Source organism: Bison bison, unplaced genomic scaffold (assembly GCF_000754665.1).
Source record: "Bison bison bison isolate TAMUID 2011002044 unplaced genomic scaffold, Bison_UMD1.0 scf7180017864307, whole genome shotgun sequence".
NCBI classification, from domain to species: Eukaryota; Metazoa; Chordata; class Mammalia; order Artiodactyla; family Bovidae; genus Bison; species Bison bison.
Window position 1 is genome coordinate 11,438,253 of NW_011494879.1, and position 25,674 is coordinate 11,463,926.

At 46.8% G+C, this 25,674-nt stretch overlaps 1 protein-coding gene across 2 annotated transcripts in view; it reads right to left on the reverse strand.

The window, feature by feature from the left end:
• Positions 1-25,653, reverse strand: part of FAM49A (family with sequence similarity 49, member A) — a 103,381-nt gene extending 77,728 nt beyond the window's left edge. For both annotated transcript variants that reach the window (XM_010852099.1, XM_010852094.1), the window contains exon 1: positions 25,601-25,653. The gene's annotated coding sequence lies outside the window, so the exon portion shown is untranslated. The remainder of the gene's footprint in view (positions 1-25,600) is intronic.
• Positions 25,654-25,674: the final 21 nt, after the last annotated feature.

Below are 25,674 nucleotides of genomic sequence, written 5' to 3' on the forward strand. Positions count from 1 at the left end.
ATGAGATAGCAGCACTTTTATCCTTTTACGGCAGATTCAGGAGGAAGCCAGCCTTGCCCCAAAGGCTGCTCCCCCACCGTCGCTGCCACTTGGGATCCTGGGACTGGCTGCAGGCCAGGCCCTTCCCCCTACAGCCTGGGGTTCCATCCTCGCAGCCGAACTCAGTAATGATCCCCTGGGCATCATTACCTGCCGTATCTCAGCCCACTCTAGCTGATGCTGAAAGAATCACTGGGCAGAGAGGGGGTTTCTATCCTCTGGTACAACGGCTACGCTCTTGAGGCTGCATTTTCAGAGGAAGAATAATCAGGCAGGCTGCCTGGACCCCATCTGGGTCACTTGGCATTTCCTAGGGCATTGCTGGTGGGGGTGGCACTGCAGATTACCCTCTTGAGGCTTTGAGAACTCCTTTTGCTCAACTATTGCTGAAAACGCTGTATGCAACTGATCAGATGAAACAGATCAGAGATTGGAGGTTGGAGGTGACCTAGAGGAGCCCTTGCCAGAGCGCACATTGCTCACATCTCCACAATTACCTATTTTGAGTGGGCACCATGCAGGTGGAGAGTCCTAAAAGGCACAGCGTTAATTTGTTTCTTAAATGCAGAGACCATGGGCATCACAGAGTTCCAAAAATAAGCCAGCTTCATTTCATTAATGAGGTGAAGGTTGAGCACCCACAGTTTGGAAGAGGATGGGGGTGGATGTGATAAGCAAGAGCAGCCACCAAGGCCACCTGGCACTTGAAGAAGGGGGCTTCCTAGGCGTCACTAGTGTGAAGGATCGCCTGCTAATGCAGGGAACATAAGAGACAGAAGTTCAATCCCAGGGTCAGGAAGATCTCCTGGAGGAGGGCATGGCAACCCACTCCAGTATTCTTGCCTGGAGAATCCCATGGACAGAGGAACCTGGTGGACTGCAGTCTATAGGGACATGACTGAAGCGACTCAGCAAGCACACACGCATGCATGTGGTCTTTAGGGAGGGCCCAGAGCCCCAGCTACAATCCAGGCAGCCCACACTCTCCAACGCCAGGTCCTGGGGATTCCGCTTCTGTGGATTCTCACATGGCCCCTCCCCCTCCTCCCACTGCAGCTGCCCTAATTTAGGTCTTTATTATCTTTCTCCTGGACGGTTTTGCACAGGCAGCCAGATGACTCTTCCTGAAGCAGCAGAGCTATGATTACGCCACTCCACAGCTCAAAGACCTTTAATGATTTCTCCATGGGCTAAAAAATAAAAGCCCAGCTTCTAACTTTTAAGGTCCTCTTCACCAGGTCCCAGCCTAAATTCTAGCCTCACCTTCTTTTCTTTCTTTCCTGTACCCTGCCGTCAGGCTCAGTGTCACCCTTCCAGCTGTCCCACCTGCATGCCCTTGCTCTTATATTTCCCTCTATCTAAAATAGTCTTCTCTCCACTCCATCTCCTGAAATCCAAATCCTATTCATCCTTTAAGACCAAACTCAAAAGCTACATGCACATGGTTTCAACACTGACCCCCAGGGAAAATCTCTCTGTCCTCCGAGCTCCCATAATTTTACTGTATCAATCACATTCTTTTGTGATAACAGATTCTGTATAAGTCTTGCTGTACTCCTTAGGCTAGAAGAAGAGGGCAGAGGACAACGCGATTGACTTAGCAGCTTTATTCTATCTCCATCAGTCCTGCACACAGTAGGTGCTCATTTATGTTACGTAAGTGAATCATCCATGTGAAGATGTCTCAAGACTGCAGACATGCAGCTATTTTGTGCAGGCACAGCTATTTAAAGAGATCAAATGAGTACAGCCTAGAGGCGCATCATGAAAGGACCATGTGGTATGCAGAGGAAGTAAGCTGGGTGGGCTGGGGTCAGAGGTGGATGACGCTAATGACCTCCTTGATGATAAATCCAATGGTCAATTCTCAGCCTGCATCTTTACTAGACCATCAGCAATTCTGCATGATTGAGTCATCATTCCTTCTAGAAAATCTTAGGAGATCACAGTCTCTTATTTTTCCTCCTAGTTAATCTCTGTCTCTCCCTGTCTCCTTGGTTGGTTCCCTTTCTTTTTCTCTAGAACTCTTGACATTGGCATTCCCTAGGACTCACATCTTTAGTCCCCCTCTTCCTTATCAGGACTCATGCCTTTAGTGACCTCACCCGGCTTCACGGCTTTCAAGTTGTCTATATTTTGATAAATCTTAAATGGGTATTTCCATCTTGGACCTCTTCCTTGCTTGCACTAACCACAGTCTGCTCAAACGCCACACCTGGATGCTGAATTCAAACTTAATGTGGCCCCACAATGAACTCCTCACTTCTCCCTGCTCCATAGCCTACTTCATCCAGTCTTTCTCATCTCAGCTAATGACATTTCCATCCATCCAGTTTCTTAGCACAAAACATTGAGTCATCTTAGCCTCCTCTATATTTCACAGCCCACATCCAACCTTCCAGGAAGTTCTTTTGGCTTTACCTTTAAAGTACATCCAGCACAGATCCAAATGTATCCCCTTACTCCACATTGTCCCATGCTCTTTTGACCTTCTAATAAGCTAGAAGGCAATAAACATTATTTTATTACTTTTGCCTGAGTGATACTAACTTTATTATCTACTTTTTCTCACTAATGTCTCACAGGCCCAGTACATGGAACTCTGCATGGCACAAAGTAGGCATTCAATTAATATTTATCAAATGCATGAATGAATGGTTTTAGCTGGTCATCTCTGAACTGCAGCTTAAACAATAAATAGCATTTAGCCCAGAGAAAGGCAGCCACAGCCAAAAGGCATCTGTAGGCAGGGGGATCAAAAAAGCCAGGGCCTAGAGATAGAACCTTCACCAACATCTTAGGATTTGACAGTGTTGCAAGCCTGCCTGCATGATACAAAACCATGAAAGAAGCAGACTTGAGCAGTTTCCAGCTTATCCAGACCAGCCAAGGATGTTTTCAAGGGACATCAATGGACAGCATGCTTCTTTTCTTAAAAAGACATATAATAAAAATGAAATGAGATACACAAAAGTTGATAAATACTTGTGTAGAAACATCCCTTGTACAATTTTATTTACAGTACACACCTTTTTCCCTACAAAGACTTTATCCCTAGTTCTATTCATGCTATGCTATGAGCTTAGTCACTCAGTCGTGTTCAAACTCTTTGCAACCCCATGGACTGTAGCCCGCCATGCTCTTCTATCCATGGACTTCTCCAGGCAAGAATACTGGAGTGGGTTGCCATTCCTTCTCCAGGGGATCTTCCCAATCCAGGGATCAAACCCGGGTCTCTTGTATCTCCTGTACCGCAGGCAGGTTCTTTACCTTCTGAACCACCAGGGAAGCCCAGTTCTCTCCATATTCACCCAGAATTAGACATCCTGTAAGTGCATGTTCAGAACCTAGCCCATGTCAGCCCTGCTCCCTGTCATACCTTTGAGGCCCACCCAGGCATAGTGTTTTTAAATGACTTGTTCAATGAATGAGGAAATGAATGACTGCCTTCTGATCATCTCCCACCAGGACCAGTTCCTTGATGTAAGAATATACTCTAAGAAAGAACGCTCCTTGAGACGTGTCTTCAAGGCAGAATATATATCACCCTTCATTTCCACCCAGTACCTTACACTGGAAAGATCTGGTGCCTAGAAGTCAAATTCATCTACATGCAGACCTGGAAGCAGGCAAGGGCACCAGGGCACATCCATCTTCGTTACCCTCTGCCAGCATCTCAGCATCTCTACTCTGTTGCTGGGATTTGATCCAAGGTAGAGTTGGTGTGAACCTGTTGGTCATGGTGTCCACCCTGCCATAAAAGGAGGTTAGGACTGGACCCAGAAAGACTCTACAGTCAGTCCTTGTAGTGGAAGGGTTGAGTCAGAGATGACTCAGTGTATGCATCTCTAAAATGAGAATTATCATACCAGGGGGCCACAAGAGGACTGGTAACCCCGTGGAAAACTAGCCTCACTGAGTTCTAGCCATGGATGATCATTTCTCCTCTGGGCACTCTCTGCCACGTTCCCCAGGGAGAAGGGGCTTATCCTGCTATTCAAGATGCATCTGTCCAGCAGGTGCTGTGGCTTAACCACTGTCATCTGGCAGAAGCTTCCTCTTGGCATGTTTTCTTCGCAGATGGTCATGAAGGCACTTGCCATCACCAAACTCAGAAGCTTGATTAGGGGCTTTGGGGCTCTGATTAGAGTCAGGAATTAACAAGGCTGGAGAAATGACTTCCTTGGAGGCCACACTTAGATAATCACATGGAAGATGAATCCAGCATCACTGTACATGGTTTCTGCTACCTTTGGGGGTGTGGTCTTTAACTTGGAATGGGGTCAGTGATTGCCATGGGAAATAAGGGGAAAGTAGAGCAGAAAAATAAAGCAGGATTTTCATAGCTCTGCTGCATACATAAACACACACACACACACACACACACACACACAAAGACACAACCATTAAGTCTCCTGGAGATCAGCAGCTGATTAGATTTACCTCATCTATCAAGGAAACTGATTCTCAAGGAATCTGGTTAACAGCAAAACAAAAAGGTATAAATTCCCATTGTTTTCATTGCAGGGAAGAAAGACTTGGGTCAGTTAGAACATTCTTTCATCTGAAAGTCATATTTCATCTGAACTTGCAGATGTTCTGGGGACAACTGGCAGGCAAGCAGAAAACATTCATAAGAACCAACATTCTTTTCATTTTTTCCCCAACACGAGGGTACTCTTCCGGCCACTAACAAAAATCACACAAGCCTTATGCCGGGCCTTTATCAGCCTCTAAACTAATGAAGTCCCGTCTTCTTGGCTTGTATTTCCACTCAGCAAACATTCATTGTGAGCAAGGACGAGGAGCTAAGGGTGTGGAATTTGGAGTGCAGGGTCCTGACTTCAACTTAAACAGCCTTAAATAGGCACTTCCTCTCTTGCAGTCTCAGTCTCCTTACAGTATAAAATGAAGCTAATATACGCCACCCATCTCACATGGCTGCTAAAATTTAAGTGAGCTCCCATATTACAGCCTTGGTGCAGCGTCTAATAGAGGCTTGCAAAAACACTGAATCTGAATTGAATGCCTGTTAAGTAAATGCCACTCTGTTATGTGAACCACACGTAACAGAAACTGATTTCAAAGTGGTCGTATTACTGGAAAAGGAGATGGAATACATTCACCGACGATTCTAACATAAGATAAAAACCAGTAAAAGCTCAAGATGTCACCAAGAAAATGTGCTGGAGGGTGAGACAAGGCAGAGATTATTTACAGCCAGGGGCATTTGGGAATGTGTTCCAGAAGAAGAGATACTTGACGTAGGAGGATGCCACAGTTTATTTTAAAGGAAAAGGACGGATGGTAGTTTATTTACACTTTAATACATAGAAAAGTCATTATGCTTAGCATCTTTTTTTTGTGGGGGGGAAGTAAGAAAAGAAAGGGAACAAGACCAAGACCTTGTCCCTAGATAATGTATAACCCAACTGGGAAGAGATCATGTGAATATACATATACACACAGTCAAGTCAGCTGTCCCTGACAATTTGTAACAAATGGCTGATGAATAATTCAGAGATTTGGAGTGACTAAAATGTTAAGGCAAGCCACGGAATGTAATCGCAAGTGCCACCAGGTAGCTCTAGTGTTTCCCTCCCCAGGTGTCAGTATTACCATCTGTAAAACAGACCCAACCGTGTGTGGCAAAGATGTCCTTAGTCTAGGAAGATAGCTGATGAGGTCAGGGTGGCCAGGCCACTCTCTTATGACCACAAGCAGCTTCACCACAAGCACACCATTTCCTCTGTGTGCTGTACACACATTACCGTTTCCCAAGTGGCTATGACATCCAACATTGGAAATCCCTGGTCTAGATGATCTCAAGAATCCTGCCTGTTTGGTCAACCTATAAAGCAGAGGTCGAGTGTAGCCCTGAAAATGGAGAGGTCTTGAACTGTCTAAAAGCAGAGTCTCAGAAATCCGGAGAAGCTGGTCCATGCACAGGGAGCTAGGGTTCTGGGCACAGCCCTGGCCAGTGAGCTCAAGCCTCATGTGGCTGCTCCATTTAGCAGCTACCATAACCTGTTCCTATGAGCCCCTGAGCCTTAGTTTCCTATTCTATAAAATGCGCTTAAATCATAAAGCGTGATGTCCAGGATTGTTGGGAAGAGGAAGGAAGACCACGCAGGTGGGAATCCTCCTGAAAATCTGTGTCCTTGAACTTGAATGCTACATCAGAGCCACATACAGAATGTCTTCCCCTACTAGCCAACAGATCGGAAAGTGATAAAGATGTAAATAAGACCTGTATTTTCCCAGCTATTAATAAAACACAGCATTCTAAATGAGCTGCTGTGTCTTGCAAAAACCTGTTAGTGCTGGTGACAAAAGGCTTAGATGCTAAAGTGGATTTTGAAATTCCTGGACGCTCAGGATGAAATTATTTAAATTAAAGGTGTTAGAGAAAAGGTAACCCTCAATTACAGAATAAAAAGCAAAACAATGTTTCATAATTTGCAGGTTAAAAATGCAATTTACGCTGGCCTCTTAGAAGTTGTCTACTTAAGGTCTGACGGGGAAATAGAGGGTGATGTTTATTTACAAGGACCCCCAGAGGGTTGCAGGGCACTCACCTGCCTTTGAACCGGCCCCCGGGGGTCTCCTGAGCCTTCCTGCCTGAGGTTGGCTCTGAGCGTGCTTCTTGAGCTCCACTTCACATGTAGAGGCCTCATGCCTTGGACAAGCTGGTCGGACACTGCCTGACCTGGGCTGTCAGCAAGACACGATCAGGGGCCCAGAACAAGCATCCTTGTGACCGTCCCTTGTGCTATGGGGCAGTGCCAGTTGGAGGCCCCCAACCGGAAGTGACTAGAAGTCCTGCCCAAATGGGAAGCCCAGCGGGCCCCAAGACCCCTTAGGCTCAGGTTTAGCCCACGCGAGGACTTTGAGGAATCTTCCAGTCTCTGCACCACATCAGGGGGCTGTTTGTACAGGAGCATGGCCTCATCCCTTCCTTCCTCTACAGTTCACAGAGTCCCACACGCCAGCCTCAATCAAACGCCTCATCACTAGACCAGTCACAGGGAAGACCAGACCGCTGTGCTACTCTGCCTACCACTCTCTCTCCTGTGCCCGGGGCCAAAACCTAAAATCCATCAAGTGTGCTGAGCACCGGCTCTGTGCCAAGCACAGCCCCACTAAATCATCACAGCACCCCCAGGAGGAAGACGCAGGGATTAACACATGTATCTTGCAGATGTGAACGATGAGGCACAGAGAGGCCAAGTCACTAGCCCAAGGTCACACAGCTGGGGAGGGGAGGATTGGTGTCGACATCTCCTGCTTGGCCTTTGGGCCCGCCCTCACATCTTTGGGCCCGCCCTCACATCCTTGGGCCTTGGTTTTTATTTCTTTAAACAAGATATGAAGAATAATAGTGTTTTGGAAAGCCCCAAAGAGAGACATGACAACAGTCAAAACTGTGGTTATTACTGTCGCTCACAAGGACACTGATCGTGAACAATGCTGGGGATCTTGGGTTATGTCTGCACTCTGAACCTTCTTTGATGTCATGAAAAGAGTTCCAGTGTAAGGGGCAACAAGGCTTCAGAAATGTGATTATATTTGAAGTGAAGAACTAAACTGATAAACCTGTTGATCTAGCATAGAGTTAAAATTCATGCGTTGCCAAATGTTCTCATCTTAAATGGGCTGGAAACCTTAATCCTACTTGATTCTTTGGCTCCAGAGTACTGGAGTAGCTGTGACTCTGTCGAATTATTCAGAACAGCTAGTCTGTATCCAGTACTTACTATTTGCCAGGCACACTGCTAGGCTTTACCCCTAGCAGATGGGAGTAAATGACCTCAAATTTCTTCTCCTGGAGAGACTACATTTGAATGTCCTGGCACAGTCTAGTCCAGTTGACGTAAATATCAACACCCGATATGAGCTCAGTTCCTACTAGGCCATCAATTATTATTTTACTAAGAACATAACATTCACATCTGCTTTAATAGGTTTACAGTGTCTGGGGTTGTAGAAAGAATATACAGCCTTTCTGGTTGCCATATGGCTTCATGTATTAACACCACCTTCCCTCCCATGGCACGGGGACACAATCGATACAGGACATGGCCATTTGCCCTTTTTAGGAAAAGGATGTGAGGAGCAGAAGCTTCAAGAAGCATCAGGTCTCTGCCACCTTGCTCACTCTCTTCCCTGTCAAGAGGAGGACACTTTCTAAGAAGCAACTGCCCAGTTAGACTCTGTCTCAGAATGAGAACTGTGGGTCAGCACCATGAAAGCCAAACAGCAGCCCCCTGATGCATGATGTAAGTGAAAGGCTTGTTGCTACCAGCCACTGAAACTTGGGGGTTATTTCTTACTGCAGCAAAACTGACTAATACACCACCTGATGGCATAGTAAGTCATTTCATATTCATAGGTATTATGTTGAGGTCAGCAAAGAAGGAATCAGGTCCATTCTATGACTGAGGTCCCAAAGACTTAAGAGTGATTAAGTGATGGCCCAGAATTAAACAGCAAAGAGATGTAAGTCATGGGAACAAAACTATATGTTTTATCACTGCTGCATATGATTAAAAACAAGATTGGCTCACCTTTCGTGTAAAAATCTCTTTTGCAAACTGCAGATCAATTCAAACACTAGCCAGTCATAAAGATCTGACTGGTCTCTGGGTCAGGTCCTGGTATCAGGGATGATGTAGTCAAAGAACATGATACATAAATAAAAGACATGCAGAACCGAGTGACAAGGCTTCCATCTTTATTGAACTAAACTGGCAAGCCTCAGACCTTCTGCCCACGGCTGAGAGACTGTTCTCTGGCTAAGGGAAGGCTTCCTGGACTGGACAGTGTAGCCCTGCAGTGGCTTACATGACAAATATCCCCAGAATGCCCATCAGAGACCCTGGACCAGCCCCAGGAATGGTGTGTTATTTCACCAGGAAATTCAACATCAGGAGACCCTGACCTTAAAACCTTCACAGGGTGGTAGTCATTCAGAACAGAGGCTCACAGGATCTGACACGAGTGACTAATTCAATTTTCTTTTTCCTATTGTTCAAAATTAAAATCCTATTATTCTTTGCCTCTGCTTTATTCTCTTCTTTCCCTCTTACTTTCCCTTTTTCACAAAGCTCTTTTCAATGGGGAATGAGTGAGTCACCTTAATCATTTATTTAGACACATTTCAGGCTGGCTCAATGCTCTGTCCCAGCTCTCTGACATATAAGGAAAGCATTCTAGATTCTGCAGCAACTGATCTTTTCACCAGAAAGCTCCATTTTAAACAGCTATTTTTGGGGGGATCTGACAGAGCTGGCATCCTACATGCTTTTACAAGATAATAATTCACACTTTTGGTTTCTTACCCTGACCAGAGCAAGGTTGACTTCTGACACCTCCCACGCCCTACTTATCCACCGGTGCTGTTTTCATACAAAACCCAAGTCCTTTCATATTCTGAGCAACAATCCTGACCCTTTTCTTCTATTTTTATAATGTTGGTCAAAAAACAATCAGCCCCACGGTGTTTAGGTAAATACATACATGTGTACACTTCTAAAGCATTGCACTGAATTGCAAAAACCAGACGCTAATAAAAAGTCAGGAAAAGCAGTTCTGAAAGCTGGAAGAAAGCCCAAACAGGCAGTTAGAGACATAGCAGGAGCAGCAAAGTTTACAAAAATTAAGTTGTGAATGAATATTAGATGTGATCCAAACCTCTCACCAGGTCCCTCATTGCTAACAGAGGTCTCTCACAGCCCTGTGAGTAACTCCTTGCAATTTGTACAGACCTTTTCATTTGTTGGCAAAGCTTGTTATGTTCCTAATATCCCTGGGAGGGAAAGCTGAAGATCAAGTCCACCAGTGGGTGAGGAGATGAAGGCTCTGAAAGGCTGTCACTCACTTTACACAGATCACTAGCGGGTACAGAAGTAAACTCCCAGCCCTTTACTATCAGATACAGTGACTTTTTATTTCCCCACCTTTATACCTCTGCAACATGCATCTGAAGCCAGGTCATGCAAAGGGTCTTATCCCCTGTGTTTTGAAGTATGGTTTCTCTAGCAAGGCGCATAAGGAATGTGTTGATATGCTGTGTCTACGTGAGCACCTGGTTTGATGCCTGAGCATAGCCCAATGTCCAAAAAGAGTTGCTGAATAACAATAAGACATCCAAATAACAAGAAAAATCTTTGCTTTTTCTTTTTTTAAATTTTTAAACCAACCCATCCTCTGACACACCAGTGAGGAAAAAATCACTCCCCCCAGCATCCCTCATGAATGAACAGTCATTTCCAACTATGTCATACACACCTGGACACACACACACATCTGGCTGGAAACCCTCTTTCATCACTGCCTTGTTGAAAGGCCATAACAGCTTCCACGTGATTTCAGAACATCCTCCAGCCTCAATATCCACGAATTGCAACCCTACCCCCCCAAGAATCCAACCCTAGTGAGTGACTTGGACCAACTGCTCTGAGTTGGGACAGCTTTATCCTACAAGGATCCTGAAGATGCAAGATTCGAATTAGGAGCAGATATGAAAGTGGGAGGGCTTCCCAGGTGGTGCTAGTGGTAAAGACCCCACCTGCCAACGCAGAAGATCTAAGAGATGCGGGTTCAATCCTTGTGTCGGGAAGATCCTCTGGAGGGGGGCATGACCACCCACTCCAGTATTCTTGCCTGGAGAATCTCATGGACAGAGGACCCTGGTGGGCTACAGTCCATAGGGTCGCTGAGAGTTGGACACAACTGAAGTGACTTAGCACGCACACACTCATGAAGGAGCTGCCAGCGTAGGGGAGGTCCCTGACCTTGACATGCCATGGGAGACCCAAGGCTTCTGCTCAGCCCTCTTCTCACCCCTGTTTTAGCTGATTTCCTAGGTGTTCTTTCTCTGCCTCAGAAGCAGCCCAGGCCCCTCAGAGACCAGCGTGGAGCTCTGCAAGGGAAACTCCCTACCAGGGAGAATGCTCTTTTCTTTCCTGAAAGGTCTCCAGAGACAAGGCCTTCCAGGTCCCTCTGAGTCAGCGAAGTGATGAGTGGAAAGTCCTGGCTGGACTCCCGACACGCTCTGAGGGTTTCACTCTGAGGCTTTCTCAAGAGCTCCTTGCTCAGCCTGCGGTCACTCTCTGTAAACACTGGTCCCCAGCAGAGATCTGGGCAGCCCCACTAATCCCGGGACTTTCTGGTGAAGTGCTCTTCCTCTCGACTCCAGTTAACACTCTCCTCACCACAGTTTCCACTTCCAGCTTTTTCCTGCCCCTTCTTTCTTTCCCTGGCAACTCTTTGATGGTTGTCCAAAAAGGAACTCACTAATTGGGAGTTCAGAAGCGGCATGCACTCAAAATTCCCATGTTATCCAGAGAATCGCAAATAAACTTTTCATTAGCATTCTTGGCTTTTAGAAAAAGGAAAGGAATATATAAAAAAGAATGCATATATATGTATGGTTGAATCACTTTGCTGTACAGCAGAAGTAATACAACGTTGTATGTCAACTATATGCCAATAAAAAAATCAAAACTGAAAAAAAAAAAGACAAAGAGAAAAAAATGCGCACAGTTATCATTAATGCTGCACTCTCCTTCCAGCCCAGGCCTGGGGCTAAGTGACTTCCCTCCAGGGTGCACAGGCTGGGTGGGGAAAGCAGGCTGTAAAAAGACAGCAAAGGTTCTCAGTTGGAAGGAGAAGCTCTGAAGTTGCTGGCCAGCCCTTGGTTGTCTCCCCAACCTCCCAACCTGCCCACTTGCCTCTTGTCCACTCAGCCACAGCCCTGGCCTCTGTGCTGTTCCATCGCCAAGCCGGCATCACCCACTCCAGGTTTTAAAGGCCTGCACTTGCCCCGTGTTCTGAGGTTTTGACTCTCTGCCTGGAACATGTTTCTCTAAGTGAGCTGTGTGGTTCACCTTCTCATTCTCTGCAGGTCTTCCCTGAAGCATCACCCTCTCTGAGACGTTCCTTGATCATCCAACTTAAAATAGCAACTCTTCTCCCTCAAACTCTCCCCACTGACCCCTCACTGTGTACACCTATCTCTGCTTCATGTTCCTTCATCAACTTGCAACCATCTAACATCATCCTCTGTTTTACTTGGTTGTATTATTTATGGTCCATTTTTCCCCGACTGATTGTAAACTCCATGAAGCAGGGGGTTTGGCTGTTTGGTTCACTGTTGACTCTCCAGGTACTGACCTAAAGAAGTACCTGACTCACTGTGGGTACTCAATAAGTTTTTGTTGAATAAGTGGATGGATGATGGATGGGTGGACGAACTTTAGGTAAATGTAAAACTGGAAGTGAATCTTTGAGGATCTGTTCAGGAAAGGAAAGAGCATATGTAACTCATGTGCAATCCTGGATAAACACATCACCATGATCCCTTCCATAATATGAAGCTAATGCATAATATTGGCAAGTCAGTGATGAGCCATGAAACTAGAACAGGAGTTGGGGCCAGCTCAAATGGGCAAGGATGGTGCAGGCTGATGCAAGATGGGGAAAGACAAGAGGAACCAGGTCTTTCTTCACAACCACCAGACTGGGTTCTGACCGCAGCAGACAGAGACAACAAGGCTGAGAGATGGGTGGGTCAGTTGGGGCTCCATTTCATGATTCAACATGGGGTACTTCGGTCCTCAGCCAAAGGAAAAATCCCAAGCCCCCTACAAAGCCATACTCCAAAATGTTAACTCACAAAGCAAGCCACAAAATAAATAATAAAATAAATAACTGCATCTCTCTGAGACTTAGTTTTGACCTCTGTAAAATAAAGTCACAACATCTTCTCCCAATAAATGACACAGGCAAGTTTCTAGAACTTGACACACGCATGGCAAAAGTTTGTTATATGGAAATATATTATTTGCGAAGTTTACATTAAGGTAGGGGGCACCATGGGACTCCACTGGAAAGAGACGAAGAACTCCAGCTATGATTGCATTTTCTGAGGCTTAAGTAGAACCATGTCAGGAAAAAAAAAAAGATTTGATTTTCCTAAGAAAAAAATAAAATTGTGGCCTGGAAGCAGTATGAAGTATGTGGTGTGGGAAAGAGTAGGACTCTGAGAGCCAGACAGTCTTGAATCCAAATCCTGGTGCCCCACTTTCAATCCTATGTCTTAAAGCAAGTTTATAAAACTGTCTTAGTTTCAGTCTTTATCTGTAAAAGAGACAGAAATATATCTACCTTGCAAGGTTGTCTGTAGGGTGAGGAATGTATACAGATAGTCTAGCAAAATAGAACTGATGGGTATTAAAGGCATGCTAAAGATCACAACTCACTGTTACAAATATAATTTAAAATGTGGTAGACTTTGAAACATTAGGGCCATGTCGGTATAGGGTAACCTGTAAATAACTATGTAGAAAAAATAACTCATGCATATATACGATGAAAGAGCAAGCTCACTGCTGCTATTTTAGCTGATATGAGGTATTCAAATCATTTCCTGAATTTGAGGTGGAACAGATATATTCGCACAGCCCACAGCCTTACTAGCGGGTTACAGAGTGGACAGGGGGAAAAGTGCCTTCAGACAGGTGGTTCAAAGGGAGGGAAGATGGAGGAGATGCATAGAGCATCTCATTCCCACCCACAGATGCTGACACTCTCGCCCCCAGTCCCATGGGAGCAAGTCTGCAATTTGCACCCATGGAGAAGAACGTTCTCAGCAGCTGCAGGCTGAGGAACCGAGGGACAGAGAGAGACAGATGGTTACAGAAGGTTAGCTGGGTCAGTCGGAGAAGGCAATGGCACCCCACTCCAGTACTCTTGCCTGGAAAATTCCATGGGCAGAGGAGCCTGGTAGGCTGCAGTCCATGGGGTCACGAAGAGTTGGACACGGCTGAGCGACTTCACTTTCACTTTTCACTTTCACGCATTGGAGAAGGAAATGGCCACCCACTCCAGTGTTCTTGCCTGGAGAATCCCAGGGATGGGGGAGCCTGTTGGGCTGCCGTCTATGGGGTCGCACAGAGTCGGACACTACTGAAGCGACTTAGCAGCAGCAGCAGCAGCTGGGTCAGTGGGAGACCTTGGCCCCTAGGGGACTCCCTGGACAGGGCACTCTCCATCACCCCAGATGTCTTCCTGATCCTCGGAAGTGTAGAAGCAAACTCTGCAAGGATTCTCTACCCACTTCTCCCCGTGTTCCTCCCCCACCTTCGCCTCTAGCCTCCTGACTCTCTCAGCTCTGCCTGGGTTTGGCCCAGAAGAATCTGGACCAGGAGACGGGCCCACCGCCTATCACAGGGCAAAGGCAGCTCAGTTTCTCTTCCGTTTCTCTTTCTGCTTCTCTTGCTTTTTGCTTTCACAATCTTTTCCTACCTTCCCCCAACCGATTGCTAAATAACACTGGATGTATTGCTTTCTATTTTCTCTAGTCCTTCATTTTCAAAACCTGTATTAGGCCTTTCTCTTATTTTTAAAGTCACATTCTCAAATAATGTGCATCTTTCCAAACATGTATAAAATCAGCTTTGACAGCGGTCTGGGTTTCCAAAGCTGAAAGATTAGATATTTCTCCCTAAGAAAACATAATTTAGTTGCTTCCTGCCAGTTAAGCTCTGAATTGCTTTTGTCAGTGGTCATTAGTCCCTGAAATATCAGGGGTCCCTCAGCCCCAGGGACCCTCTGGGAGGTCAGTTCCATTCGTGAGCTACACAAAGGCCAGGAGTCAGACTGAGGGGGAGCCTTGTCCAAAGGAGCTAGACCCAAGTCTTGGCAGCATCTCCCGGGATCTGAAAGGACCTCCAAATCCATGCACTCACACGTGTTCACACTGACACACACACATCTACACACACTCACATACATAGCACATACCATGCACACAATGACACACCATTCACCCTCACACACCCACATACCAGGCATACACTCACACTCATACACGCTCACCCACCGGAGCCCAGGCCTTGTTAATTTATGAAGATCAGCCACTCCAGGGCTGCCCTCCTCTCAGTATGCCCTGGTGTCAATGATGTTTACAACTGCCCAGTGGCTCCCACAGTCCGTGTGAACTGAAGGACTTCAGGATCCCCAAAGTCAAGATCACTTCTCCATTGGGGAAAGCCCCCTGTGCAAGGTCAAGGCCCCAGTTCCTAATATGAGTTACTTCCAAGTGAATATCTCCTGGCTGAACAGGGTGGGGCCTCTGAGAGACAGAAACACCAAGTTTTTAAACCATGTCAGACTCTGGAGGAAACTTTCAACCTGGCAAAAGTCAGAATGATGGTACTTTAAGTGTAAACTCCAAAGAGAAAGAAAGTGAGAAAGAAGGAAGAGAAGGTAGGAAGGAGGAAACAAAGGGAGAAAGGAGAGAAGGACAGGAATTAGATGGGTCCCCAGCATCCTTTACCTAAATGCTTTACATTTCAACCCCTTGCCCACACAGGCCATGGCAGGGACCTACTCCATCTCCGTCTCCCTGGGCAGATCTTGCACTGGTCCTGTGCTCTGCAACAGGGAACTCCCTCCCTCCTTTCTTACATCCCCTCACTCGTGCCCGGCATGGCCTTGACCGTAGCCCAGTGATGCAGAGCAAGCCCTGGTGCTGACCATCACCAGCAGGGCAGTGTCACCTGCACGGCTGGGTTAAACATCCTGCGAGCCCTCCCTAGGCAGCAAGGGAGGTGCAGGGGTCAAGGTGAGTCCCACACAAGCCAGGCCACAGTATCAAAGGATCATGTTGTGAGAGAAGCGGAGAGGACGGGCCCAGAGGACACCAAAGCAGAGCCTTTCGCCTCCTCCAGTCCACCTTGAGCCAGATGGAAGCTGGGAGGATGAAGTCAAGGAGGCAGATCAACGCTTTTTACTCTCTTTGAGGGCCCCAGCTTCAACTCCTAGACTCTTAGAAAGAAAGAATTAGTTGACTTTGAAATGGAGTTCCGAGGGCCCAGAGAAGGGAGGCAAGGAGCCCAAATCCCTCAACAAATCAAGAGCGAAACCAAGATAAGAATGGAGACCTTCTCACGCCTACTCGGGCCTTTTGACTTCCTCCTGCTCACTCTCCAAGGCCTGCTTCCTCCTCACAAGGCTAAAAGGATGAGTAGGATTGAAAAATTCCCTCGTACCTTCCCCCCAAGGCCGATGACGAAATAATTATAAGCCACTCTAGACCAAAAATTCCCAGCTTAATTTTAGTTCTATGGAATTTAAAAAAAAATACTTGGTCCCCATGAAACTTTGGAACCCGTGCTTTAAAAGGTTTTGTTATTGTTTTTTTATTTTGTTTTGTTTTTGTGCCAGGCCTGGTCATTTAATTTATATCCTCTTATTTAAATTGAGGAAATAGAAAACTGGCCACAAAGGCTTTTGATGAGCACACGACAAACCATGTCACCACGGCATCTGGAATCAGGCAGACGTTGGAGGACCCCTCTGGTGTTTCCCCAACACCAAGGGTCCTGTGAGTTCCTCCGGGCTTTCAGAAAGAGAGATTCATAAACGTTTCTTTGAAACCCTTTGCTCAGATGTGCTGCCAAATTCAGAATTTTTCATATTTTAGAAAGGTAATGGAGTACAGATACCATGTTACATGAACCCCCAGCAGGGTCTGGAGCATTCATTCTTCTGATGAAAAAAGTATTCATCCCAAGTGGGATAAATGCAAACTAAAAATAGTCTCATGTACCATCAAGCCAGCTTTTGCACCCACATGAGTTATGAAAAAAAAATAAAAACTTTGCATTTTCAGAGCATTTTGGATTTTCGACTTGCAAATAAGGGAATGTAAGAAAACAGCTTACAGCTCCATTGATTACTTCTGAAGGTGCTCTAGGGCATAGATTTGAAGCCTCAACACTTTAAGGAAAAAATACATATGCATTTACAAAATCAAGGAAGGACAGGATGCAAGCCTGATCATACAGTGGGCGTAATGCTGGATGTCAACTGGAAGTCTTATCCTTGTCACACTCCAGTAAGGAACATGGTCAGGTTCATTTAAAGTATAAAACAAAGGCTTAGGAGCTAGAAACATAGGTCCAGGAGAGTGGACTTGGGTGGCTTTGCCAAGGCAATTCAGGAACACATCTTTTAGAGAAAGAAGTTCCCTCCTGTTTCCAACCAAAAACAACAAGAGGAGCCAAGGAGGTAGATGAACTTTTCAAACACACTTTTCTCAAAAGATCAGGCAAAATGAAGACTGACATGTTTATTTCTGGCACACTTCAGAGATACTGTGGGTTTGGTTTCAGACCACCTCAGAAAGTGAGTCACCTGAAATTTTTGAGTTCCCAGTGCATATAAATGTTATGTTTACACTAAACTGTAGACTATTAAGTGTGCAAAAGTACTATATCTAAAAAATATACATATCTTAGTTGACAAAATTTAAATTTTATTACTAAAAAACGCTAACCATCATCTGAGCTTTCAGCCAGTCGAAGCAGTCACATCAAAGATCACTGATTACAGGGGACCAGAACAAATTCAATAATAATGAAAAAGCTTGAAATATTGCCATAATTGCCAAGATGTAACAGGGACACAGGAAGTGAGCAAATGCTGCTGGAAAAACAGCACAGACTTGATTAACTGAGAGTTGCCACAAACTTTCAATCTGTCAAAAAAAAAAAAAGCAATATCTGGAAAGTGTAGTAAAACAAGGTATGCCTGTATTCTTTGCAATATTTCTGGGCCACAAATATTATTAACTTCAGTTCAAAACTTGGAAAACTCAATAAGCTTAAGGGATCGGCCCAAGGGAAAAGGAGGATTCCACCCAGGTCTGTGGACTTCAGACACACTCATGCTGCAGCCCTGGGATGCTCCCAGGTAATGTCCATGTGCCCATCTCACCTCTCTGGACCTCAAAGTGTTGGCATCATCTCATTTCTAGGGTGGAAGGTAAAGACAGACCACACTTTGAAAGCACACAGACATGGTTTCAGGTACCAGCTATGCAATCTTCCTAATGAATGATGTGACATTATGCAAGTTTCCTAACACCTGTGGACCTCAGTTTTCCCATCCATAGAATGGGTATATCTGCTTCTAAAGCTCTTTGTGGAAGTGTCAGTCATTCAGTCATGCGACCCCATGGACCGTCGCTCTTTGTGATCCCATGGACCACAGCCCACCAGGATCTTCTGTTCATGGGCTTCTCCAGGCAAGAATACTGGAGTGGGTTGCCATTCCCTTCTCCAGGAGATCGTCCCAATTCAGAGATTGAACTCAGGTCTCCTGCATTGCAGGCAGATTCTTACCATTTGAGCCACCAGGGAAGTCCTCTAAAAAAATGGATATTAAATGCTCATTATTCAGAAGGTACTGCTGCCGCCTGTGTTTTACTGGGGAAACACGAGACTCAAGAAAGATGGAATAACTTGCCAAAGCCCAGGCAGCTCTGAGTAGGTCTTCTCTGCTTCTTTACTCCAGAAGCAGGGGATTTGGCCTCATCACTGCAACTGGAAGATCCTGAGTTTGGATGACACTGGGGATGAGAGAGTTTGATGGTGGGTTGAGGCAGTTGTGTGCTTGTCACTGTTTCTGAGGTCCCACAGCGATTATGCATTTTAATGCATTCCAAAATCCAGAAATCATCAGACTAAATGATTTTAAAATGGTTATTAACTTAAAACAGAGAGCATTCTGCAGGAACCAAAGCATCCTCTACTGACTGGAATATGGAGGACAGACCACATTCAATGTGGTCACAATGTGGAGGTCAACCCTCCACGTTCCAGTTGGTGGACACTCTGGAACGTGGGAGTGAGCTGGTAAGGGTCCTCCCCACCTCTACTGACCTCCTGGGGCCCTTCTGTGTCTCCCTTTTGTCATCAGCCTTGACCTTCAACTATGTATCAGGATGTTCAATCAGACTTGGCCCCCTTTCTACGAAGGAGAGCAAGATTTCTGTGTTCTTTGAAAACACCCAGGGTTCTTTCCACTCCAGCTCTGTTTTTGAAACCTTGCTGACTAAGGCTGCCAGGCTTTGCTTTTTCACCTATCACTTTGGGACAGAAGCTCAAATCATCGGCTAGATGTGGAAGCTCCCTTCTAAGTCACCAAATAAGCCTTCTTGTTTTACCAACAGAAAGTACAGTGGAGAGTCTCCTTTATCCTCAGGGGATCCATCTGTTCCAAGCCTGCCAGTGGAAACCACAAATAGTACTGAACACTATATATACCATGATTTTTCCGATACACATGTGCCAATGATAAAGTTTATAAATTGGTCACAGTCAGGGATGAACACCAATGACTAATAAAAAAGCAGATCCATTATAACAATCTGACGTAATAAAAGTTATGGAAATGTGGCCTCTCTCTGATGAAAGTACCTTATTGTACAGATTCAATGCCTTTTCCATCTTAACTAAACACTCTTCATGTAGCTGTGACTTTTGCAGTTTGAGGTGTGACAGCAAAACTAGCATGAATTTCTTACTCTAGATCTTATCAACCTCAGCAAAGATTTTTTTTTTCTTTCTTTATTAAGTTGAGAATTTTCACCTTTTCACTGAAAGGAAACACTTTACAATTTCCTTTTTTGGCCCATCCAAATTTCCAGCATCGCTACTCTTGCACATTAGTTCCATTATTAAGTAAAATAAGACTTTCTTGAACAACAGTAATGCAATACCACCAGAGTCTATCCGATAACTGAGATGGGTACTAAGTGATTAATAGGAGGAATATGTTGGACAAAGGGATGATTCACATTGCAGGTAGGACTGAGCCGGAAAGTGCTAGATTTCATCACACTCCTCAGAATGGTGCCCAACATAAAATTTATGAATTGCTTAGTTTTGGAATTTTCCATTTACTATTTTCAGACTGAGGTTGAGAATGGGTAACTGAAACTATGGCTGTGTGCCCACCTGCACAATCACTCTGTCGCGTCTGACTCTCTGAGACCCCAAGGACTGCAGCCTGAGTCTGCCAGGCTCCTCTGACCATGGGATTCTCCAGGCAAGAATACTGGAGTGGTTTGCCATTTCCTTCTCCAGGGGATCTTCCTGACCCAGGGATCGAACCCACATCTCCTGTGGCTTCTGCATTGGCAGGCGGGTTCTTTACCACTGAGCCACCTGGGAAGCCGGAAACTGTAGCTATGGGCCAGGGGCGGGGGGCGGTCTCCTACAGAGAACCACTCCTCCTCCCAATGCAGGAAGCTAGGAATAGAGCTGAGTCGTTCACCATCCAGGCTTTAACTTTTCTCTTCCAGGCTTCTTCTCCCTGCAGTGTCAGGTGTGATAGAGGTGTACTGCAGACAACACCCATGGGGAGCAAAATGGACTGTTTTGCAATAAGAGTTGAAACAATGACACTTCCCCACTCCCCACCCCCTTGCACTGCTTTTCTTTATGACATTCTCCAAGCTCCATCTCAGGTGTGTGTTTCCTCCCCTGCCTGTCCTGGAGTGAGCACTACCTGCGTGCGGCGGCAAAACCATCCTGATCCTTGTGTTCTGTCTAGCAGAGCACCGGGCAAGAACCAGTCTCATGCACATTTGCTAAGTGAATGAGTGAATGATCCCATTTTTTACGCTTGATCCATCATAAAACTGCAATTCAACTCTTCGGGGGCATCCCATTTCCCCAGTTTCATTTTAAAGATCTAATTATCTATGCCACATAGAATTTTTATTAGAAAGCGAAGTCATTAAACAAGCAGACACCAGACTCAGGCCTTGAGATAATTGCAAATAGAAACGGATCTGTCAGCAGAGTTAAGCTGGACCAGGAAGCATGTTGCCGGCAAACATGGCACTGTTTTCAGAACAATGGGGTCCTTGGGCCAAAGAAATTCAATTTCTAAATCACCCAGGAAAGAAATGCCAGGAGGGGGCCATTCTGTAATCACTTTCCTACCTCCATCTCCCAGCCATGAGTTATACCAATAGACTGAATCCCAACCACCCCTGTATTTGCTGGGCCGCTGACCAGGTTTTCTGACCTTCTTGCTTCTGTCCCCCTATCCCTGGGATGCGCCTGTCATACTTTCCATTCATACGTTCAGTCCGAAAATCAGTTCAATTTATGTCAATGACAAACCGGTAACCCACTCTTAGGCAAAGAAAGCTATTTCAAGCATCATCAAAATTTTCTCTGAACTTGCACATGCCAAACTCCTCTCCTCTTCACCACTTCTAGGAATGACACCTCAGCCAACTGCCAAAAACCTTGATAATGCTGTGATGACAGCAAAACCCCAATAAAGTCTCTAAATACTTACTATGAGCCTGGGTCTGAGTTACAGTCCTGACCGGTCCCACCCCTGTTAAAATCTGCTCCCATGCTCCAAACACAATTATTTTAGGTCACTGACACACCAGCCAAGGAGATGACAGTGCTGTGTACCTTGGCATGAAGAGCAAGTAGGACCCAGTTTTAAATTCTGGCCCTGCCACTTACTAGTTGCTGGACTCTGCACCAGAGACCTTTGCCAATTTCCTTCACTGTCCAAAGGGCACAAAAAATACTAATATCACAGAGTTGCAGTGATGATTTGAGAAAATGTATTTCCATAGGTAGTGTAACTTAAGAAAATAAAAGGAAACTAAACAGGCCCAGAATAAAAATGTGAAGCACTCATTTCAAAGTGTTGTCTGACAGAGGAGCCAGGGTATACAATGGAGAGAGGACAGTCTCTTCAATAAATCGTGTTGGGAAAACGACAGCCACGTGTAAAAGAACCAAACTGGACCACTATCTTACACTGCACACAAAAAGTAACTCAAAAAATAGACTGAATGTAAGACCTAAAATCATAAAACTTGTAGAAGAAAACATATGCAGTAATCTCCTCAATGGCAATGATTTTTTTTTTTTTTTTTTTTGGAACTTGACACCAAAAAGAAACAGTGGAACTACATCAAAGTATTCTCATAGTGACACGTTTCTTAAACCCAGGGTGTTTGTTGCCGTTTCAAATTTGTTCCCTTTTGAGGACATCAAACACCACGTTGCTCAGCATAGTTTATCTGGTGAGAGAGAACTCAAAGATTAACCAGCAGTGCTTAGAACAGGAGTGTGGGCGATTTTTAACTTTCCCCGATAATGAATCTCTGAAGGCCAGAATTAGATCAAAAACCTCCCCACCGTGGCTCTAAAAGGACCCAGAGGGCCAGTAACTGAGAACTCCTTTCTAATCAATATAACTAAATAACAGCAAGTGTGAGGTGGGCACCAGGCCAGACCCTATAAATGCATAAGATCATTCACTTCCTAGAAGGCAAGTCTCATTATTACCATTTTACAGGTGCAACAGCCAAGGCTCAGGGAGGTCAGATGCTCTTCAGGAGCCCACCCCTAGGACACAGCAGTAGGAGAGTTTGAATTTATGAGTGACTCCAAAAGTCCACTTTCTTTCCAGTCACCATGCTGCCTTGGCAGGTAATTCCTGCAGCCTTGGAGAAAGGATTTGACCAAGATGAACTCGGAGCCAGAGGCTACGGTGAGTGGATGAGTCCAAAGTCAGGAAGGAAGGCAGGACTGGCCCCTGCCACAAACCTGACACTGCTCACAGAGCTGAATAAGGGACTCAGCAACCATCCCCTCTGGCTGGGAGGGCTGGACCGAGGGCTTGCCACGTGGGCAGAGGTAAGAGAATTGTGTTTCAGTCACAAAGCACAGGATGAATGATTCACCCTAACATGGGGGCCAAGTCAAGTCACCATTTCTGGGTCCCCATCACCCTACCGTTTCCTTGATCACCCACCTCTCCTACGGATTGCAAGGCTCTCCTTTCACATCTGTCTTTACCCTCAGACTACATTCTTTGAAAACAGAAATAGTGTTCACTTTTTAAAATCCCCAGTTCCCCAAACTATATTTGGTACAGAGTATATGCTCAGTTAACAGAAGGTGCATAACTAAAGAAACAGACTGATCCAGCATCAAGTCTGGACCTGCAGACTGGAGAATGCCTCTGATCCTAAGCTTTCACAGATTAGTTATTCTTAAATCAATTCTTCATCTCTGAGCAGTGGTTTGGGGGTGTCTTTAACATGGAGACCTCCCAACAGGAAGAGGACATGATGGGCTCCCCAGGCTTTCAATTTTGCAAAAAAATGTACTCCCTGTAAGCTACTGCATTCCAGCTACAAAAACAAGCCAACTGTGGCCAGGAGGAGAGATGCTATCAACCCCATTTTAAAGGTTAAAACTGAGGTCCACATGAGTGACTGCCCCAGGACTGGAATTTGACAATGGGCTGCTGACTCCCTGTTTTTTTCCTGCCACCATGACGCTTTTCCAGCTCATTACTAACAGGCCAAGAACACCCGCAAAGTAAAGGGTGGGGGGGCAGGGTGGGGAAGAAAAGAGTGTGTGGTGAAGGGAAAAATAAAAGGGGGGAACAGCTTCTCTGGGAGTGTGTCACTGACAGCTGACAGTTGGTGACCCATGGCCTGGACAGCTCTGAACTCCTCGCCCAGGGTTGGCTTGGGAAGATCTCCTGAGCTCTCCGTGTCCCCGACTCACCCGGCTCTGAGAGTAAAAGCAAACCGAATGCTTCTGGGTGCTAAGTAAAAACAGGAAGTCCCAAGTGGCTTGACTCTCCTCCCAACTTCAGCTCCCCCAACCTGAAGAGTCAAGGGTACACAAAGGACCTTACAGGTAGCTCTCTGGCAGGGGCCTCTGGAGGGGTCTACCAGAGAAACTAGGGAACACCCTTCCCACTCGAGTCTCCCAGCACGAAGGTTTAGGGAACTCTGTTTTCCCTCTCCTGGGACCAGTACCTGGAAGCCTGTGGGGAGGCCAGGGAGTGAGCTGGGTGTTTGCCCACCAGCTCCATCACTTTTCCATCCATTCAACAAAAGCTCAGTGCCCACTATGTGCTGAAAGCAGAGTGACCTGAGGGAAATAGCTCACTCTGAGCTTAGTCTTGGCATCTGCAAGGTGGAGACGGACCCTACACCACAGAACTGCCTTGAAGATGAAAGGAAATAATATCCCGGGCTTCTGCATCACACCTGGGTCTATTATTAGCACTGGGGCCCTGGTGCTATCCACTGTGAGCCCCAGGCTGTGATGCCACAGCCCCCATCCCAGAGCTGGGGGCAGGAGATGGTGTGGCCAGGTCTGTCTCTACCTCTCTCCTCTACCCTCCCCTCACTGGAGCCTGGGGGTCAGGAGGAGGTGAGATTTTGCCAGTCCCCTGGCCTGGGGCCCAGGTTTACGACTGTTTATTTCAGAGCAAATAGAAAGGAGAAATTAGAGCCATAAAAGACAGGACAACAGACCAATAAAAACCAGCTCCCAGAAGAGTCAGAAGAAGGAAGAGAGGCAAAACTGTCACCATAGCAACACAAGACAGTCAGAAGCACGCAGGAAAAACAGCCCCTGTTCTGCCTTCTCTCTCTACAGCAAAGCAAGCTCTTGGACCTCCTTCAGTGCTCAGGGAAAGCCAATGGCCCACCCTAAACCTTGCCCGTCCCCACCCCCCGCACCAACACTCGGGCCCAGATGCCCAGCCTGACCTGGCTGTCAGCCACCCTCCTTACACTGGCCCAGCACACGTCCCAGCCCACGGTCCCAGCCCAGCTTTCAGTGCCCTGGGGACACGGCGCTGTGCAGATGGCCCCGGGCCCGACCAGAGTGATGGTGACTGGAGAGAAGGGGAAAGTTTCTAACAGGGAAGGGAAGGAGGGCCAAAGGGCTGGTAGGGAGATCAAGGCCCTGCATACAGGCTCCAGGACTCTGCCCTGGGTTCCCTGGGGGGAGCGGAGGGGGAAACAGGGGCAAGGGAGGAGAGGCCAGGGCCAGTACTGTTGCCCATCAGTCCTGGACCCTACAGGGGAGGGGAATTCTGGAGAACGCGGGGTGGGGTCGGCAAATGACAAAAGCTCGTGGCCCCAGTCTCTGGGAACGCTGGTCACAAAATCAGGGGAGCCTGGAGAAGGACGCAGGGACCCTCTGGCCCGGTATAACAGAGGCTCTTCAGTCCTTCGGCTGGCAGGCACGACAGGTGTTGCCACCAAACAGCCTGGCTGGCTTGGGACCAGTCTTTTGGGAAGTGGGTCAAATTGTTCCCAAAGCTAAGGATCCGGTGAAATCCCTTTCTTCAGACTGGGATTCTAAGCGGGGGAGGGGGAGGGTGATGGCAAGGCGGTCTGGGTCCCCGCACAGCTGCGGGCCGTCTGGCTGGCAAATAATCTCCCTGGCAGGTGGCAGCACAAACGTCCAGGTGTGCAGGCCCCAGGGAGCGGGGGTCGTCCCTGCCTCTGGGGGCGGTAGGGAGTGGTGGGGAGCCGGGTCTCTGGTGGTGGGAACGGGGAAGCAGAGTTGGGGGTCTTCTGGAAGAATTGGCTTTGGAGCCCAAGCTACCTGGCGCTGGGGTTGAAGGGGAAAGATGTTGAGCGGTTGAGCGACGAGAGAGATGATCCGGGGCACAATCACGAGGCTGTGCTCCGCAGAAGGGCAAAAGGGCTCCAACCGGACATCTGGACGGCGATCGCCGGAGACGTGGTAAAAGAACTGGGTCCTCGGCTCGCCCTCCCGCCCGCCCTTCCCCGAAGGCTGCGTCGGGAGCTGGGGAAGGATGGCAGGGTTCTCCGGGCGCCTCCGGAGTCCGCGTCCCTGCAGGCCCCCGGCCGCGAACCCCGCCGCGCCCGCACCGCGCTCACCCCGAGTCGCCGCTGCCCTGCTCCGACGCCCGTCCGCCTCTGCCCCAGCCGCCGCCGCTGTGGACGCCTCTCCC